Source organism: Plectropomus leopardus, chromosome 6 (assembly GCF_008729295.1).
Source record: "Plectropomus leopardus isolate mb chromosome 6, YSFRI_Pleo_2.0, whole genome shotgun sequence".
Lineage (NCBI taxonomy): Eukaryota > Metazoa > Chordata > Actinopteri > Perciformes > Serranidae > Plectropomus > Plectropomus leopardus.
The window spans coordinates 30,256,731-30,273,469 of NC_056468.1; the positions used below are offsets into that span (position 1 = coordinate 30,256,731).

Below are 16,739 nucleotides of genomic sequence, written 5' to 3' on the forward strand. Positions count from 1 at the left end.
CTGAGGGCATAATTCCTGACATTGTAGGGTTTTGCTGTTTGATTTGTATGCAGCTGCACTCCCACTCCCATAATGTCACACTAAAACTATGGAATTAAAGTATTTTGTAGCAAGAAATTCCCTCAGGCTGGTCCCTCGGAACAGCTTTCAGGCGACGGCGCTGCTCTCTTTTGTGTGTCTCAGTCTATTGATGCTAATGAGATGGTAATCTGAATGAGGGTCAGCTGTGCTAAATGCCACTCACAGACATCAATCACGTCCCTTGAGTAACTGGCGGGCACAGTGCCGCATTTTCAAAACTCTATTCCTTTCCTAATTGAATTCCCTCAACCGTTTAGGAGTCCATCAAATGACATAGTGTTTAGAGGGCAGTGTTCATAAATTTGGAATTCACTCTGTTTTCTTTGCAATCTGAGTGGCAGAAGTAATGACTGTGATCCGGAGAAGCTGTTGTTGTGTTACAAATGGACACGGCGAGTTGCAGTACGGCCCGTAGACATCGAGGAGGCTCTCTATCCATGATGATAAACTCACCCTGCCACGGAGAACCAATACCCAAGGATACAACAGGAGGTATCCACCACTGGTGTCACCCAAGATTGATCCCTTCTCCCAGTGGGGCAGACACCGGTAATTATACTGCGGAGCGCCAACATGGCATCCATTCCCTGCAAACAACCAGGAACAATGCAGCTGGCAGTTCAATTAGGGGGAGCTCTGTTTATTAGCTACAAGTTTGGGCTGTTAATTAACAGCGGCAGAGGAATGCCACTGACGCTGCCCTGTTGTCTTCTTGTGGTGTTGAATTAATGAAAGTGAATAGTGGAAATATGCAAGGTTCTTAAAGGGCCACATTGGCACAAAGAGATGCAAAAATGAAGAGCTTGTCTTCATTGTAAAAACAATATCAGTTGTTAAATTGGATAATCTGAGTTATGTTTATGGTTCCCTGGGAAATGAGCTATGGCGGTTATGCAAACAATGATATTCCTGTCTCTGAAGAAAAGACAGAAGGGACATAACATTGTTATCCAGTTGCAAAAACTTTTAAGGACAGTATGGTCACGCATTAGTAGGGCTGCGGCGACGCGTCAACGTTATCGACATAATCGATTACATAAATACGTCACTTCACGTAACATGCATCGACGCATTGAACCGTTTCACACGGTGTGCGTCATGAGAGTGTGAGCAGCGCCGAGCGTGTTGTTTTTTGTTTTGGCACCCATGTTATCAAGTTATAGTGTGCACACTGCTCGCCCGAACAGCGCTTGTCAGGCGCGTCTGAGCTGTGTCAGCTGCAGCACATTTAGAGAGGCTTTCATTCCAAAATCGTAATAGCACTGCTTTGTCAGTGCTTTTGACAAATGCACTGAGACAATGCCAAAAGGCACCTTCCACGTGCGTGTGGAACGCCACTGGACGTTGCTTTGGTTTAATTAGGCTCTTTGATGGATATTTGAACAAAAAAACTATAAGGTACAGTATGCAAGAATTGCAAACTGTACACAAACAGTTTCACTGCACCAACCCCAAATTCTCTCTGCTTTGTATTTAGCCTTGCCATATTTTCATATTTTTCTGAGCTGTAGCTGCAAGTTTCATGGCTTCCTCTGGGATGTGGGCTGGCACCTGGGCGCTACCTTTATATAAAGTCCGCACCTCACCTGCATGCCGTGCGAATTCAAAGATCTGGACGTAAAAGTGACGACTGGGAGGGTTAACCTTTGAGTAAGTCTAAACATTGTTTTTTAAGAAATTCCTGAATTGTACAGCAAAGATTCTAATTCTTCTTGTCTGTCTGCTTCCAACAGTTTACATTGATTTTATTTTATCCATGAAAGCAATCATTCCTAAGGAGCTTTAGTTGCCTTAACCAGACTTTAACCAAAGAAGCAGTAGGAACAGTTATATGGATTATTTTGGAAGATATGACAAAAAACACATGCACATATTTTTTGCTGTTGTCAAGATGAAAAAAATGGACAGATTAAAAATAAAAAATACAATAAATCCCAAAAATAAATGGTACATGTAGTTATTCTCAAAATAATCAGATATCCATGTGCTCATAATATACTGACTCGTGGCTTTTGAGCCTCTCTGAGCCATATACGCACACCAGTCTTAAACTGTAATCAGGATGTTTTGGTGAGCAACTTTCCCATGTTGCCTCTCAAATTCTGACTGGCTTTTGGCGGGGATTACAATTCAGTGTGCAAGATGTGCCAACTGACAGTGTCCATGGATTTGGCAAAGATGTGCGTTACATGATGTTCTTTGTCAGGGCTGCAAACACAGAGCCATGATTTGAACCATGGCTGTGTTTGTAGAGAGCAGCTTGCAAAAGCTTGATAAATCCTATAAGTATCCGATCACAGCTAAATCCAGAGCAATCTATTGCTAGCCCCAGCAAGGATCAAAGCAAAATACGTTGGCGTCCTGGAACCCCTTGAAACAGCGGAAAGCCTGAGCATATCAACACATGGTCTGGATGGTATTTTAAATGAGGAGAGTGATGCATTTAAATGTATTTTGGCTTGGACATTGAAATGGACATGAGTGGGAGAATGAATGGCAGGCTTACAGAGATAAACGGTTGAGTTCTGATATGGTGACACAGTTGGGTGTTTCTTGCTACAATGAGTTCCTGAACTACTGTGTCTGAGCCGTTATTTCATAGCTGAAATGTCCCAAAGCAAAACAGCATCAAGTGACTGCCTCAGCTGGAGAACTGAGACTTGCTGCAAAGACTTAAACATCAAGGTCTTCAGATCCCTTTCTCTGACTTTAAGAGAATTTCAAATAAGAGAATTGGTTTGTCAAAGTTGTGCGAGCGAGAGAAAGACTCCAAAAGAAGCCGCATAAGACTTTATATGTGGACTCCAGCGCAAAGAACAAACATCCACAAAGGAATCCGCCAGCAGCAGACGCTATTTTTCATGTTATACTTTGGACAATGCCAAAATTCTCGAGAGGGAACAGAGAAAGAGAGATAAAATGCGAGGCATGATCCTGAAAACATGCCAAGAAGCAGAGCCCATTAAGCAGAGCTCAGCAAGCGTCGCTGTCTCAGCGCTTGATTTTGTGCTACAGTATCTCCACTGTTAATCTCCTCCGCAGAGGTACAAGTGATCAAGGCCACTTTTTTTGTATACACACACACAGAAATCTGTTTTCCCCCATGAGAGGTCAGACACTTTTTATCTGGTGCCCTTTAAAGTACATATACTCAGCGTCCATTAATCTCAACCTACAGCACCACGGTGTCAAACGTTACGCAAGTGCCGCCTTGTCACTACTGCGAGGCCTAAGGAGGACTGGTATCCTTCACATTGGCTGTGACTTTGCTCATGATTGATTGCATGTCTGTTTCTTGACAGCCAATATTCTGCAGGACTGCAAGGCGGGATTGGTACCCCCCCTCATGGATGTTCACCATTGACTGCTGAAGCAAGAGGAGGGAGGGAGGGAGGGAGCGGAGTTTATATTTTAACCTTCACAAAGTCGAGCTGAATTATTGTTAAATTACCCCATGTGGATTAGCACAGTACTACTCTATTGTTCTAATTTGCAAACATGTATTCCGCAGTGACTTCCTGTTACGGATGGTTCTGCATACATTATGTATGACAGTATAGCTTGAATTAAAGTGGATATACAGCGCAAAGGAATGTGGAGGGTAAATGAAGATATTAAAACAGATGATTTGCCGCAGCAATTAGGGGACAAATGGGAGTTTGATTTTCAGAACATGCGGCCCATGAGATGGAGACAACAGCTGGTGAGTAGCATATGTCAGAAAAGAATACCTTTTTGAGGGGTGAGTTTGAGGATAGCGTGTGTGTATTAAGTTCTTGGTATTGTCAACACAGTTGTTAATCCCCTAATCAAACCAGCCCCTGCTGGAACACATTGACGCTTTGTTAGCAAATACTCCTGATCGTATTTATCTTTATTAGTTTTCTCAACTGTACAAGTCGGATTCTTTTTAGCACAAATGCTGAATGAAAAGTAACTTAGTAACTAAAAAGTAACTTATATTATCTGGTATATTAACTCCACGAGCAAATTAAATACCCAGAATATGTGTTCCTGGCTTGTGAAAATCCATCTACTGAGTGTCCACACCAACACAATGATGCACAGTTATTTGAGGTAAAAGTATAATTATTTGTTTTGGCTGTTTTTTGCAGAGTGTATAAGGTCAGTTTTTGTACAGTTAAACACAATAATAGTGTGTACACATTGTAATGTTCTTAAAGTGTTAAAATGGCATTAAACATTCTAATACATCCACAAACAACTCTTATTCACATTTAATTCTTTATCAGATCTTCCATCCATAGATTTAGTGTACTGTAGAGTGTAAATGACTCAATTCAGCAATATTTATATAGCTCTTCAAAAGAGAATTTTTCATCAATGCAACTCAGTTCACCTGTTCCTGATTACACACAGCCAGTATATACCACAGCCATTACACACACCCATCCCAGGGGCCAACTGTGGCCCTCAGACTGATTTTAAATGTCCCTTAGCTTTACTTTATAATACACTATATGATTTACACAATGTTGGTTAATCAAGCAAAATAGCTTTAATTTCATTCACCTCACGATGGCATGACAATCACAGGTTACAGTTTGTAGACATGTACCAGGTAGGACCTGCATAAGCAAAAGTAATGTCTTTTCATAAACTGACAACAAAAAAGCAAACTAACACTTTCCTATTACCCGATATTTCCTGCAAAGTAGCAGACATGACCACGGCGAAGAAGCATAAAGTTGACAGCGAGGGCTGCCACTTTCAGGAGCAGCGGAAAGTTAAATAATTTTTCACTTAAAGACTGGGTTAGGGACTATCTCTGACTGACTTGACTTAGGGTCTAACTCAACCTTCTGCGAGGATTTTTTTTCATCAGTAGACTATTCAGCCTGCAGAAACAGCTGTGTGTGAATATTTAATGTTTTCTGTGGCTCTGGAGCAGCTTTGCTAGGTCTGAGAAACTAACCTCAGATGATGTCATAAGAATTATGTGGGCTTGGATTCTAAGGCTACAATCTATAAAACAAAGCCTGTTTTACAAACAGGAGGTATTTGTATTTTCCAGGCAGTTTCTATGAAAAGCTGCTGCTGGGTGCACAATGGGAATTATTGGAATCAGCATTATTGGTGCTTGACTTATACCTACAAAATGTCAAGATGATGCAGCCTTGGCTGCTTTTATATTGACCTTTTTTCATTATTTGTCTGATTACTCCACCAATGGAAGAATTAAAATGTTGGAGTGTGCCTTTAAAGGTCTGATGTGTTGGAGTTAGGGACATCTATTGGCAGAAATGGTACAAAATATTTATTACTATGTTTTGAATGACCCATTTATATCTTCATGCATAGTGGGTCCTCTTTCACAGAGTCCACCATGTTGCTTCTACAGTAGCCCAGAACTGACAAATAAGACACTGGCTCTAGATAGGGCCATTCGTGTTATTGTATTGACAGCTGTAGCTCTCCTAAATGCTTTGCAATCTGCAACCTCACCACTAGATAGCACTACATCCTACACGATGGACCTTTAAATCCCTCAAAAAAGTGTCTTCCATTGTTAGTATTTCTTTATAACATTGAATATTCATGAGTTAATAGGCACTAATTGAAGTCTAAAAAGGTGTAATTGTTGAGGTGCTATTTTTCAGTAGTTTAATGCCCAAATGCGTGGGTGTGGTTTGATCACATTTGATTGACAGTGACCAAGCAACCCACCAAATGTCATCAAGATAAATGCTGCTAAATTCTGACTGGTGCATGTGACTTTTTCCAGATCAGTCCAGCTTACCTCAAACCAGTGAGAAAAGCACAAACAAAAACACCAAGACAGAACTACCCCATAAATAAAAGGAACCTTTTTGGCAAAAAAACTGTGTTTCTGTCAAATACCATCACTCATAGTTTCACAGTTAAAACTCATGAAAAAGAAAGGGTTCCAGGGCATTACAGACAACACAATTGATCCATTGTGTTTTACAATGCAAAGAGTAAGAAATCAATGAGCAGAAAAAAGAAACAGACAGTGCACAGAAGAGTAGAATAAGGCAGTGATTTAGCTCAGAGATACAGCACATATGCTATTTTAAAAAAATAAAACACTGTAATAATAAAAAAAATTATAAAACCAAATTATAATTGACTTTTTTGGCTCCATAACAACCTTTGAAATAAAAAAAAGTGAGCTGCAAAACAACACATTTTAGAGACACTTTCTTTTCATCAGGGACCATTTAAAATCCCCAAAATAAAACTGAAAACCTGGCAGTGTAATCACTGAGTCATTGGTATTGATCAACAAGCCATTGTTGATGATATATTTCGGTTAATATGGAGCAGTAAAATTGCCCTTATACTCCTGATATTAATACACCTTAATACAGCAATTACAAATTGTAAAGGACAGACATTTTTAGTACCACTGAGAAACGGGCTAGAAAATGTAGACATCCACACCACTCTCTTTTTCCCCCTCCTCTTTGAAATCCTCCATCAACACTTCCTCTGCAGTAGGGGGCAGAAGAGACGAAGCTGTCAGCACTCCTCACAACACAACAACTCTTTCCCTGATATCCAGCCCTTCCCCGAGAGATTACAGACACAAGCGGTGGGTGGGAGGCTTTGGCACACTGCATTCCCGCTTTCTCTCTCCTCCCTCCACCTAACTTACCGACTCTCTCTCTCCTCATGCATTCTTATTTCCTTTACATCTCTCCTACATCAACTCCCCAGGGAACTGGCTCTGCTGAGGGGGACATCCCTCTAAGTTCCTACACAGGCCCTGCAGCAGTTAATTGCGGCGAGAAGATATATTATGTGCAGAGCCACCAAAGGGACAGCGATCACACTAACAAGCAGGGGATGGCGGAGTCGAGATGGTGGAAGCGGTGGCGGTGGTGGTGGGCATCCTCTTGTGACTACAGACCCTCTTTTAACACCTTTCAAAAACAAAAAAAGGGGCCTGTCATGGGTATTTCTGAACGTTCCTTTAAAGAAATAGACAGCGAGACAGATGTGGTCCAATATTGCTCTTAAATTCATAGTCTTCAAAGTGCTGCATAGGAAGAAAAGACGCCTCTGCACGTCCTCTTGAAGGTGCACTGCTCCTCTAAGAGCTTTCCATTGCAAACACTTTTTTTTTTTTATCTACGCCACTTATCTCCCTATCTCTTTCTCCATCTCCCCCTTCCTCCCTCCCTTGCAGAGACACAGAGCGTTCTCTCTCACGTGTTTCTGGCTCATGTTGGGTGGTGGAGGAAAGGCTGCTGCTGCTGCTAACTCTGGCCTGGCGCCACTCCGCTCTGCTGCTGGGGCTCTTGATACTGCTTCTGCTGCCCCGGTGGCCCGGTGGTGGGAAGAGAGGCCGGGGATCACTGAGCTGCCTCGAAGACCTTTGGTGTGTCCTTTTTTGTTGACTGCTCAGACCCCTGTGTGGAGTGTTATCAGCTGGCTGCCGAAAAACACCCGCCTACCTGTCAGCACCCCCTGCCACCTCTCCGCGCTGCTTCCCTGGCGTTAATTAAAGAGGGATATGGCACAAGCACCACAGTAAATACCGTCCTCTCTGAGAGGGGTCCTTTTCCCTTTGCTGTGTGTCTCCGGATCCATGATGTGAATCTATATGTTGGTTTAAAGGATTAGTGTGCATTTTAATTGACTAGAGGAGGTCGGCTGCTTAGATGACTTAATGAGTATTAGGATATGATCAAAACACAAGGAGCAAATTCGGATTTAAATCTTTTAATTTATGTGGCCAAACAAATTTTAATGAGGATTTTAATGCAGTGGAGCTTGTGCCACACTTCAGGACGCTATTAGTCACGACAGAACTCGAACCTTGGAGATTTTTTTTAAATGTATTACAGGCGGATATTTCTTTGATATTCAACCAGCTTTGCATCAAAACAATGTGAGTATTTTGTGTAGATATACCGTGGTAAACCTCCCTCCACCTAACCAGTGCTGAGATATCCCATCTCCCCCCACAGCGAAATTCCTCCAAATGACATAAAACACTGGTTTGTGGGTCTATTCTGAATAGACAAGTGGCAAAACACTTTTTTTTTCAAAGCACAGTGAATTTTCAACGAAGAACTTTTATTTTGAAGTGCTTCTGTTAATTCTTGCATTATGTTGTAATTCTTTGTTTTCTAAGCCAACATGTTCTTTCCATTTTGTGAAATAAAACTAAAAGTGTGGTATTGTATCTAATGCAAGGACCTGAATCTAGACCACCTGTTTGGAACCACTGACATAAAAGACTAAAAGACAGTGGCTCTCAGGGTTGTTGCTCAAACTGAACTGAAACTGAAACTGACTCAAGCTGATCAAGAGACTTACCCCCCCCCCCCACCCCGGTCTCAAACCCAGACAAAAATCTGATCAAACAGTATAACTAGGCAAGGCTGATTTAAAATCAGGATGATGTTACTGCACTGCTTATTTCTCTCCTAAAATGTTATTAGAAAAATGTTTTAGCTCATTGTTTACCTGTAATTCCAACACGTTCTCATTCCAACTTGCCACATGTTGCAGCTCTGTGAGTTGACTAATGCATCTACATATCACGAGTTAGGTATTCTGCTGTTTAGTGGAGATCCTCTCTGGGTCTGCTGCGTTCAGTCCAAAACCCACACAACTTTTCCTGGTGTTGATAAGTACATCTCTGTGGTAGAAAAGCCGTGCTTAGGCTGAAAATCAGCCAAAATCACTGAAAGAGAGGTGCTTTTTGACAACTTTTGAATGAGAACAGGCTGGTAACTCAAGATCACATGCCGCCATTGTTTCACACGGACGGTCCACATTACCTATTTAGCAAAAGCGTTCTGTTTTTCTCTGGAAATGTATCACCAATTTTAAAAGTATTTGTGTCTGTCTGCTGCAGAGGAGGCCTAGTTTTATGTCTTTATGTCGGCAAGATGCTTCTTTAAGTGCAAACATTCATGTACCATATACAAACATAAACTAAGTCTCTCTCTCATCAGGCTGAAAGCTCTATGAAACCACCTATCAACCCATTATGCACACGGCAGGGTAAAGCAATTCAGAATGAATGCATTGATCTTCCCCAGACTCATTCAGCCTGATGAAGACCCGGGCCGAGTGATAGCATTTCACAGTCAGACACGCTGCTGCTATAATACAGCGCACAGCTCAATGGACAGTAAGGAGCTGACTCAAACAGCGTCGGTAGCGAAAAACAGCAGATCATGGTCTGATTGAGCCGAACATCTGAAGGCAATTGTAAAGAGCTTCAATGGGCTCTTAAAGAAATGTTACCATATAGCAAACCCACTGTTTCTCTTGGAGATGATTACAGGCTTGGCTGCATTGTGAAGTGCATTAAGCCACACAAAGTGGTAATCTTGGCATCTCTTGATACGTCTAAAACTCACATCGAGGAACACGCTCCGGATTCAAGGGGTACAAGAGCGTGAGATTGAAAATGGTACGGATACCCAGCGAAGGTGTCTGGAGGCAAGGCCCGAGTAAATCTGGATGATGTTTGCCTTTTATCAAAGTTGACTTTTTACTAACGCCACAGGGAGGCGGCTACATCAAAATGCCTCTATTCTTAGGGGAAATGTGCAATGAACTTGTCTGGCATCTCACCATAGGAAGTTATGCTGCCCTTTGAAGGAGCCACATTTATATAGTTTTTAAAAAACCCACGGCTAAGAAGATGTAAATAGCCAAGCAGGACCTAGCTGCTGTCACACTGCCCTTGGATGAAGAATATCTGTCTGGCAGACAGTGGCCCCTGGGTGAACCTGGCATTTGATGCAATTTGTCTGGTCCCAGGGCTGAATACACAATAAAGGCGGCCTGTTTCTTGGTCAGCTCTCCGTCAGAGTGTCAGATTTTTATTCTTTTTGTATGTGTTAGTTTTCTCCGGAAAATGCATAGCACTGAATGATTTTGTTTGGGTTTTAAGGCAGCTCAATATGAAAAAGAATCTCAAGTGCGTTAGTGAAACAACTTTCAAAAGGTTTTTTTTTTTTTTAAATGTACAGTCTGTGGATTGGTATGCACCATATGAACTACTGTAAAATGCCGTCAGGGGTTTTATACATCAGGCTATGGAGGTGTTTTTATCTTCAAAGCCTAGGAACTTGCTTCCCCTGCAGTGCATGTTAAACTTCATAGGTTTTTTTCTCCTGCACCAACATACATTAGTAATATGCAAAAAGGGAACAGCTTGTACAGAACGACTATCATGCTGAAAAGGTTTTATTTAGAGAATATCTTAAATGATAAACCACAAATTTGCCAATCACCAGGACTTTTCCATGACTTTGAGGCAAGTGTTAAAGACCATACATTCTCTGAAATGACCATCAATACTCCTTGTCAGTATATATATATATATATATATATATATATATATATATATATATATATATATATATATATTTTTTTTTTTAAATGAATTTGAAGAAAATATTCTGTAAGTATTTTCTTGCTATGAACTTCTGACCATTTTAAAGCATACACTTGGTGCTTTCTAAAAAAAAAAAAAAAAAAAAAAAGAAAAGAAAGCTTTTTTTATTTTGCCGATTTTTTTGAAAAAAACATTTGGGCAATTTTTCTTTCTTTAAAACATGCCTACAGGTTTGAAAAGCAGAAATTATCATTGGATTTTTCTATTTCCAAAGGTCCTTGAACACATCATGCATTACTATACAGTTTTGTGAAATAGATTTCCGTGACTTTTCCAAAACTTTCAGGGTATATTTAGTTTTCCAAAATCTCAACAACAGCTGGAAATCGCTATTTGCAAAGTCCGTGACTGTTCCAGGTTTTTCATGACTGCACGAACCCAATATATATGCTTGCTGATGTACAGAAAAATTATACAACACTTTATACATACTGCTAAACAGAGCTGTGGGTGCAATTTTAAGTTCAAAATCTTATTTGAATGATCTAATAATGTTTTTCCCCCTCACCATTTTCCAGAGCTTCTCTGTGACATTATTCCCCTGTGATCAAAGGTGCTTTGTCAGCAGTGTAGACAGCTGACACCAGGTCAGTGTGAATCAGAGTATGAAGGTAGCAATAATACATAACACATGTCTCAGTAGACATCACTCCCCCAAAGTTCCCGCACGCCAATTAGATTAAAGCTGTATATTACTTGTGGAAGGAGCACAGGGAGGAAATCAATACCAAGTCTCCAAGCAGGAACCCTGAAACAACAGCCACTGTCAGTTTGAGACTTATGTCATGAGGGCCCAGTAAAGTGGGCTGCAGTGTCCATATAGGCTGTCCTGTCTCAGCCAATGTAGGGTTTTGAAGAAGCAATTACAGCAGGACTGTGGGGGAATATAATCATTTATGAGACCCTTTGGTTTTCAAGGGGGCAATGAGAGTTATTGCATTGGATCCAGTCTTCTGATATCTTTTTTTGAGCCACACTGAGATTCAGCAAAGAAAAATTCCACATAAAAGGAACATTTAGATGCTTTGGGATTATTTGCGTTCTTGTTGAATGTTTGATTAGAAGATCGATACCACTCTCATATCTGTCCCATGCCGATCTTAGACTCTGGAGGTCCTCAGGCAAAGAAGCCGACTGAGGTCCTGACAGTTCTGTCCTAAATTACAGTACCTGGCTGTACAGTGCCTTAATGGGAGGTTTAAGGGAATTTATAGTTGTGATGGCAAAATGTGCCAATATGATTGGCCATCAAGGGCCCCTTTCAATGATTTCAATGATTATGAGCCCGTTTATCTGTCCACTAAATATGAAGGTACAACAAGAAGCTAATTGCCTTAGCTTAGCATAAAGACTGCAAGGAGAAAACAGCTAGCCAGGCTCTGTTTTGCCAGTCAGCACATTGAAGGCTCACTCATGAACAAATATTTGGGTTGTTTAAGTAGTGCAAAAAAACATTAACAAAAAGACAAAATATAAAAGCCATTATTTGTGGATTCATGGCAGATTTTGTTACTTTTGCAGGAAAAAAATAATGTTTCAACAATGCTGTGTTTAATGTTCAGTAAAGGCGTTACAAGTAACATCAGGTGTGTTACAGTAAAAACTGGCCTCACTCAGTTAAACTGGTTTCCAAACAAAAACACATCACAACACAAAATAAATCAATTGACTAAGACAGGACAACAACGAAACATACGCAGCATATAGACATTACAGAGTTGAGGTCTCTTGGTGTGAGCAAGATATGAGTTTTGGATCAGTGGCTGCAGGTATGTCCTTCTTTCAAATAGTGTTTATATGTATGTTTGACATAACTTATAGAGGCAATTGTTCAAATTTAGTAAGGGCTATTTTTTTTTGAGATTATAGTGTAGGTGTGAAAAAAAGATCTCTAACCAAAACTGAAACGGTGCTGATTGTAGAGATCTTCAGTGCTGCCGGGTTGAAGACGTGTATGGGGCATCCATGTTTTAAAATATGTAGCTTCTTTGCAGCAACATTTGAAGCATGAGTCTGGACAGTCATGGATTTAAACTTAAACTACAACTTGATCGGTTTGCAGAGGCATAGAGCTGCGAGGCGGTGATTCGTATTTCTTCTTGGTAATAATCAGTGGTCTGAAGCTTGGTAATGATTTTGCTGAGGTATCACCCCGTCATGATCTTTTGATGACAAAGTCAGCTCATATACATCGCATTAGAAAATGTATTGCTATACACATGAAACGCACAAATGTAATTTATCAGTGGTTTGCAGGAATGTACAATGACAACATGTTTTATCTGGTGACTGGGTAAAGAAGCAAATAAATGCATTTCCCATTGTGGTGAATAATTATATTATTTCAGCTGAGAATAGGTAAAGCTATAGTACTGCAAAACACAAATGTGATTTAGCATAAAAGGGAAACTGGACAGCAATGGAGACCATTAAGTTAGATAATGGGCTCCGAATACAACAGCATCATAATTTAAACAGTAAATTGTGTGGATACATGGCTATATTCAGGGTAAACAATGTAAATATCTGATTAATAAAGACCTAATGTTATGCAAGATTAATAACGCTAACCCAATGCAATTACTCACCCTTCCTTTGCAGGCTTTGGAGCATGTGACACATAATCAACTACAAGGTCAATGGAGAGCTCAGGTCAGGAAACGGCGCGGGCATAATAGGTCTTTTATACACAGAGATTAATCAGAAACGAAGATGTGGTGACATCGCTTTATGAGTGTGTCTGCACTCAAGGAGCAGCATGGAAACACATCTGTAGTCCTCAAAGGTCGACTGCAGTTTAAGGAATCTTTCACCGTTGCCCATAAATTATCCTGATGAGCACTGTGATGGTCTGAGCCAAAGGGGTGGCTCTAGGAACCTTATCAAATCTATTATGCACAATGAAACAGGTAGGGGCCATCATTAAAAACAGAACGAGCCAAGTCAGGCTGCAGGAAAATTATAACATGATTAGGTCTTCGGGTATGAAAAAACAGAGAGATCAACATCAGTCGCAAAAGCTGAGCCATGATGCATCACAGAAGGGGGTAGAATTAGATTTAATCAGCTCGAGACAGAGAGAGGAAGTGAAAAAAACACAAGTGCAATCACTCATGTAGGCGCAGACAAGATGAGTTGCATGAGCTCTGTTTTACATGGCAAAGGTAAACAGCTTCTTTAAGCGACGTTATTGAAGATAGATTTGATAAAAAAGAGAAGTACACTTCCTTGATAGATTGCACAACAGCCTCTTTGTCTGCATAATGTATAATAAATAAGGCAGACAATTAGCATGCTAAAGATAAGAACAGGAAATGACTGGGCTGGTGGGCAGACAAGGAAGTTCATAAGGGGAGGATGTTATGGAGACAGTGACGGTAAATGGCAGAAAGCAGATTGACCGAGGTTGATGGAAGTTCGTCTCAGAGGCTTTCGAGAGTGAGAATACAGGATGTGGTGCGTGTCTTTGATTGGTGGCATGAAATGGTTAAATTGCCAATAAACCTAGTTTGATAGGAGGAAATCAAATATATCCCTCCCACTGTTTCCCAAAATTCATTACAAGTTAGGCCTTGTGGCATCCCTTACTTGGGAGTGAAAAATCTCAATTGTACAAGTGAAGAGGCGTTTTAGCACTCAATTGGGTGAAATAAACTCCCTCGCTTTCATGACTGAATCCTCTTTTATTGGATTTTGCCTAGAGAAGAAAAAACAAATTCTAGCAAAAAAAAAAAAAGGGGGGGGGGCGGATTCTGTGCCCCGTCTTGGTGGACCTGCTGCACTTAAACACATATGCAACAAACAAAGGACAAATGCAGACAGAGGTGGTAGTGCTTATTATCATCCGGACAGCTTCGCAGAATCTGCCCTGGATAAACAATTGAGCATATTCACTGATTTAGTTGTGCCGCTCCACAGAACGCCTTGTCAGGTCATTTCTGCCATTAACAACAACAATCAGCCTCTTCAACAAGTCTGTGAACCACACTAATCCCGTTTAATTACCACATCTTTACACCCGATTTACTTTTTCTCTTTACTGTTCTATTAAAGTTTAATTTAAAGCCCCACTGTGAAAGATTTGGGGGGGAATTGCAGATTGCAACCAGCTGAAACTTTAACTCTCAGTTAGAATTCAATTTCAATTTTTATTGTTCTGGAGGTTTTGACAGGGAGCCGAATTGTCCAGAGTTATGCTGGAGTTATATCGGAGATGTGCAGTTAGCCTGGCACCTGCAAATGTGTGCTTGCTTTTTTCGCTGAAAACTTAAGTTCAGACGTTTGGAGGTTTATTACAAGGAGACAAATTATGTGCAGAGATCTTCTCTTCTCCAAAACAAACAGACCTGGTGATTAAAACCACTAAAAACACAGAATTAAGCAGTTTCATGTTACAAATAAATGTTTCTCCAATGCTGTGTGGCATTTCAGAGAGGCGCCACTAGCCCAGCACCTGAGACACAACATCACACTCAGATAGGAAGTGAACACCAGTCTTCCATATGAAAGTCCTGATGGACTCATCCTCTTATGGGCGGCCTTGTGCTTCTTATGTTACATACTTACCAGCAGCGTTTCAACCTGACGGCATCCTGATAAGTTTCATGTGGACATGACAGGTTATGTCCAGCTGTGTTCTTAAGTGACGCCACCTGAGTATGTATCCTTTCGGACGTGGCAGGGGCTGTCTGGCGTCCTCCACGAATAACAACACCACAACCGGTTCTGTCTATCTAAGCCAACTTTTGGCATTGTGATTTTATGCCAAAAGTACTGTAAAAGTGGCTTTATTTCCAAATGAGCTGCACTTGCAGGTAATTATACACTTAAGACGACATACTTCTGATGTTATATCACATTTCTGACAATATATTCCCCTGAATCTACACGGTGGACCTAAAAGCCAAATTCCTCTGTATACTCTACATTCAATGTCATATGTAAGCTGTAACAAGGGGCCAGGGTTTGGATTCAGTGTTCTAGATGTTTAGGATACAGAAGGTTTGGGTATTTGGGTTAGCATTAGGTATCAAACATTTCATTTCCTGCGTGAATTTCTTTGCACAAATCTGTTCAGTTTGTGCAGCGATTTATGGTGTTTATGTCTTTTTTCTGCCACTATTTTCATGTTTTTATTAGGGAAGGAACAAATGCACGTTTGAAATACAAAGTGGCATGTGTCCTCTGTGTCCCCCCTGAAAACTACACCTATACCTGTAACAGTAGCTCGCACCTCAAAAGTACACATTTATATAGAAAATGTCAATATATACTGTGTGTACCATCTGGCTGCTACGTTCTCCCTCTGGGAAAAAACAAAGCTCTCCTCTCTTACATCAAAAGCTTGTGTTTAAATGCACTGCCCTCCATCATCTGTCTGTAAGTTCTGGTTGACATCAACGGCAGAGCCACTGCACCATGTCGATTTGCCAAATCCTTCACGTGGCTGCAGCTTTAGAGAGGGTTTGTTATTCTGTCTGGGGCAGACACAAACTTGGATACAGCCTCCAGACATCACACTTCTTTTCAGCATCACGTGCTGTAAAATCAGCTACTTTCTATGCAATGAATCAACAGCACACAAGGACACGAGTCTGATGGTGAAACAAAAAGCCAGCCAGCCGTCCCACATGACAATGAAACAGATCAAAGCTGCAGAGAAAGAGTGTTGCTCATCAAATGGTAGGTGTAATGAAACTTTAAGGATTGGGGCCTATCAGCATACCCTGACCTGATTATCTTGAATGCACTGCATCTGGTGGGTAGATCTCAATGCTCCGGCGTTGTTGAAAATTTATATGCAGAGAGGAACAGTGCGACTATTCCCAGCAGCATGTCTAGAGTCTGAAATTTATTTCAGATCCACCAGAACTGTAATGTGCTTCAATGGGATTACAAGTGATTTGCAGCCATGAAATATTTTAGTGTGGCACACTCAAACAGTTCAGGCTGTGTTAAAACAAATGTTCACAATTCTCTTGCCAGAAGCGAGACAGGGGTTTTGCATTTCAAAAGCAACTTTTGACATTAGATATTTACAGGACATGTTGGAGACACGTTTGAACACTCACAGATTGGGTTTTGTACAGACAAGATGAGAAATTATCCAAATGAGTGTCAGATCTTTAACAGCAGATATAGAAGGGATTAGCATTTATTGTCATTGGAATGGAAACTGGCCATGCACTAATCTGAGAAATACAAAGAGATTAAGATAGAAAAAAAGCTAGAGATAATGGTGTAATGA

At 40.8% G+C, this 16,739-nt stretch overlaps 1 long non-coding RNA gene across 1 annotated transcript; it reads left to right on the forward strand.

Moving 5' to 3' along the window:
* The first annotated feature begins 321 nt into the window (after positions 1-321).
* Positions 322-3,529, forward strand: LOC121944974. Its single transcript, XR_006105935.1, has 3 exons — positions 322-630; positions 1,587-1,731; positions 3,384-3,529. It is a non-coding gene; the product is annotated as an uncharacterized LOC121944974 (long non-coding RNA).
* The last annotated feature ends 13,210 nt before the right edge of the window (positions 3,530-16,739 follow it).